Source organism: Zea mays, chromosome 1 (assembly GCF_902167145.1).
Source record: "Zea mays cultivar B73 chromosome 1, Zm-B73-REFERENCE-NAM-5.0, whole genome shotgun sequence".
NCBI lineage: Eukaryota > Viridiplantae > Streptophyta > Magnoliopsida > Poales > Poaceae > Zea > Zea mays.
Genome location: NC_050096.1, coordinates 202,453,337 through 202,458,238, shown reverse-complemented (window position 1 = coordinate 202,458,238; position 4,902 = coordinate 202,453,337).

Here is a 4,902-nt window from a genome sequence, read left to right as displayed (position 1 = left end):
ACCAGCTGCAGATGCAGAGTGCTTTTATTGCAAATAACTTGGTCACTGGAAAAGGAATTGCAAGCAGTACTTGGCCTCTATTAAGGATCGCGGCGGTAAGGGTACAGCCGCAGCAGGTACACTTGCTATTCACATTACAGAAATTTTTCTTGCTGATTCTTATATTAATTCTTGGGTATTTGATACCGGATCGGTTGCCCATATTTGCAATTCGATGCAGGGAATGATAAGAAGTAGAAGCGTGAAAAGAGGAGAAGTTGATTTCCGGGTAGGCAATAATGCAAGAGTTGCTGCGTTGACCGTCGGGACGATGCAACTCCACCTCCCATCAGGATTTATTTTGGAGTTAAATAATTGTTATCTAGTTCCTAGTATGAGTCGAAACATTATGTCTCCTTCATGTTTGATGAAGGATGGTTATTCATTTGCGAGTGAAAACAATGGTTGTGTGATCTCAAAGAATGGCATGTTTGTGGCTTTTGCATCCATTATGAATGGGTTATTCATTTTAAATCTTGATGATGCACCTATCTGTAATATTAGTGCTAAAAGGCCTCGACCTAATGATTTAAGTCCTACCTACATGTGGCACTGTCGTTTGGGTCATATAAGTGAGAATCGCATGAAGAAGCTTCATTCTGATGGGCTTTTAACTTCGTTTGATTTTGAATCATACGAGACATGTGAAGCTTGCTTACTTGGTAAGATGACCAAGGCACCCTTCACGGGTTTACCGGAGAGGACGTTAGATTTATTGGAACTCATACATACTGATGTGTGCGGACCAATGAGTACGACAGCTAGGGGAGGATTCCAATACTTCATAACCTTCACTGATGATTTTAGTAGATATGAGTATGTCTACTTAATGAAACACAAGTCTGAATCCTTAGAAAAGTTCAAAGAGTTTCAGAATGAAGTAGAAAATCAGCGTGGCAAGAAAATTAAAGCACTGCAATCAGATCGTGGAGGTGAATATTTGAGTCATGAGTTTAGCAATCATCTAAAGAGTTGTGGAATTGTTCCACAGCTTACGCCGCCTGGAACGCCTCAGAGGAATGGCGTGTCTGAGCGACGTAATCGGACTTTATTGGATATGGTTCGATCAATGATGAGCCAGTCGGACCTACCTTTGTCGTTTTGGGGATACGCTCTAGAAACAGCAGCTTTCACACTAAATAGGGTACCGTCTAAGTCCGTAGTTAAGACACCATATGAGATGTGGACTGGGAAGACTCCCAGTTTGTCTTTTCTGAAGATTTGGGGTTGTGAGGTTTACGTCAAGCGACTTCAGTCAGATAAACTCACTCCAAAATCGGACAAGTGCATGTTCGTGGGATATCCAAAGGAAACTTTAGGATATTACTTTTACCACCGGTCAGAGGGCAAAGTGTTTGTCGCCCGGAACGGTGTGTTCTTAGAGAAAGAGTTTCTCAAAAGAGATAAAAGTAAACAAAAGGTGTATCTTGAAGAAGTTCAGGATGAGCCAGTGGGATAAGATTCAACAAGTGATGCTAATGTAGCAGAACAAGTTGAGACGTCTATGGCAAGAGAATCACCACCACAACCACGAAGGTCAGCAAGGCTTCGCGAGGCACGAGGAGAAGTGCTATTGTTGGGCAATGGGGAAGTGTTGTTGTTAGACAACGACGAACCTGCAACATATTCAGAAGCGATGATGGACCCAGATTCCGAGAAATGGCATGTCACTATGAGATCCGAGATAGATTCCATGGGAGAAAATCAAGTTTGGAACTTGGTTGACCCGCCTGATGGTGTTAGACCTATAGAATGCAAATGGATCTATAAGAAGAAGAAAGACATGGATGGAAATGTTCACATCTATAAGGCTCGACTTGTTGCAAAGGGTTTTCGACAAGTTCAAGGAGTTGACTATGACGAGACATTCTCGCCAGTAGCGATGCTTAAATCTATTCGGATCATTCTAGCTATTGCCGCATATTTCGATTATGAGATTTGGCAGATGGATGTCAAAACAGCTTTCCTTAATGGAAACCTAGATGAGGACGTGTATATGATACAGCCCGAGGGTTTTGTCGATCCGATCAATGCTGGAAAGATATGCAAACTTCAGAAATCCATTTATGGGTTGAAGCAAGCATCTCGGAGTTGGAACATTCGTTTTGATGAAGTGATCAAAGGGCTTGGTTTTCATCAGAATGAAGAAGAAGCTTGTGTTTACAAGAAGGAAAGTGGGAGCACTGTTGTATTTCTAATCTTGTATGTGGATGACATATTATTGATTGGGAATGACATTCCTATGCTGGAGTCCGTCAAGGCTTCACTGAAAAAGAGTTTTTCTATGAAGGACTTAGGGGAAGCAGCATATATTTTGGGCATAAGGATCTATAGAGATAGGTCGAAGAGGCTTATAGGATTAAGTCAAGATACGTACATTGACAAGGTTTTGAAACGGTTCAACATGGAATAGTCCAAGAAAGGGTTCATACCTATGTCACATGGTAAACACCTTAGCCAGATGCAATGTCCTGCGACGGCTAATGAGCGGGAGCGCATGAGTAAGGTACCATACGCCTCAGCAATTGGATCAATCATGTATGCCATGATAAGTACACGCCCAGATGTTTCATACGCTATAAGTGCTACGAGTAGGTACCAGGCTGATCCAGGTGAGGATCACTGGACAGCGGTGAAAGGCATTCTTAAGTACTTGAGAAGGACTAAAGATATGTTCCTGGTATATGGGGGTAAGGAGGAGCTCGTTGTAACTGGTTACACCGATGCTAGCTTCCAAACTGACCCAGACGAGTTAAAATCGCAATCAGGTTTTGTGTTCACAATAAATGGTGGTGCTGTTAGTTGGAAGAGTTCCAAACAGGAGATTGTGACTGATTCTACAACAGAAGCCGAGTACATTGCAGCTTCTGAATCTGCGAAGGAAGGTGTTTGGATAAGGAAGTTCCTCATCGAGCTTGATGTGTTTCCTAATGCTTCTAGTCCATTGAACCTCTACTGTGACAACAATGGGGCTATTGCGCAAGCTAAGGAGCCAAGGAACCACCAGAAAAACAAACACGTACTGCGGAAGTTTCACCTCATACAGGAATTCATTAGGCGGGGTGAGATAAAGATATGCAAAATACATACGGATTTGAATGTTGCTGATCCTTTGACAAAACCTCTTCCACAACCTAAGCATGAGGCACACGTGAGATCTATGGGTATTAGATATCTTCTATATTAACTCTAGTGCAAGTGGGAGAATGTTAGAAATATGCCCTAGACATAATCATAGAGATGAGCATATTTCTTTGTATCCATGATATATATATTGCTTAATTGAATATCCATGGAAGACACCTTGTATTGATTAGCAATTATGTGAATTGTTTGTGAGATTCTTTACTTATATGGTTATTCTAAATGATGTCCCTAGTCAGAGTCGATGACTAGCACATGTATTAGTTGATGACTACATTTCACAAGTCATGAACATGGAGATGTTAAACTAATAATGTGGGTGCATGTATGACATGAGGCTGGACCGACCCAACGTGAGATATTGTAATATAGTTCTCTTTTTGCAACATGAATACTGTATCCTTAGACCTGATGTTGGGCCCATGCTTCGTTGCGCCGAAGGTCTTGCGTGAAGAAGCAGCTTCGGCTGAAATCGTCCCCAGGAAATGGCCGAAGGTTCCTTTTTATAGAGCTTCGGCGTTGCAAACCGACATAAAGATAGAATGACCTTTTTATCCATAGAGGTCTAAGATAATGTTGTAAACTTTTGTAAAGGGCATAATTGTAATTCGTCACAGGCTGCGTCCTGTGTCTATAAATAGATGAACAGTACCCCCGTACTGTTCACGCTGACTTGGCATTTGCTTTTGCGTCACGCTTGTACTTTTTACCTTCTCTCAGGACCGAAGGTACATTTGTAATTTGAAATCATTTCTATTTTTCCATGTTAATAAAATAGAAATGATTCTATGATGATGCTTATATTATATTTCATGCTTTATATGAGTCCTTCGTTATTACTTGTTAAGTTTACGAAGGTATGTCTCTTATGACCTTCGTCCGAAACTCATTATTTCCCGAAGGGACATAATGCTTCGAAGGACGAAGGACTTTAACACTTAACACTTTTTATGTTGCCTTGTTCTTAACTCTTAGCATTTGAGAACAAGTCCCCAACATTGGCGCCCACCTCCGGTGAACTCACTTCCACTTCGAGTTTTTTGAACACCTTCGGAAGCTATAGACCCTCGCTATGGCGCCGAAGAAAGCTTCAGCGACTGAGGCTGCAGCACTGCAACCGCTGGACCCCAACCAGCTCAATACTTTGCTAGGAAGCCTCCTCAGACCCTGGAGAAGCTGCTCCAAAAGATGGACGAGTACATTCGTGCTGACAATGACTTTCGCCAAAGAAGGGAGGAGGCCTTCAGATTTTCTGAAATGACCAGGGGCTTCGGAGGAAGATCCTATCCGAGGCATGTCAGGTCCATCCACAACTCTACTCAGAATGATGATAAGGGGAGTCAGCAGAACAGACCGCAGTGCTCCTCACAGGCTTCGGGGCAACAACAAACTTTCTTCCGGCCACCAGCTCCAAAAGGCAGAGGCGCCAGGGGCTTCGGCGGAAGATTCGGAGATCAACCAAGGAAACTGTTTTGCTTGTTCTGTGGAGAAAGCAAGGGCCATACCACCAGGACGTGCCATATTACAATCCAGAAGCAAAAGGAAATAGCCGAAGCTGCATCTCAACAAGCTCAGCCGAAGCAGGTCATGCATACTGCTTCGTATCATCCACCTTACATCCCACAATACATAGACAACCACCCTGCAGCTTCTGTAGCTTCGGCAAGTCAACCTCAAGCTTCCTGGCAGCAGCCTCCGCCTCCACCTCCACTGCAACAG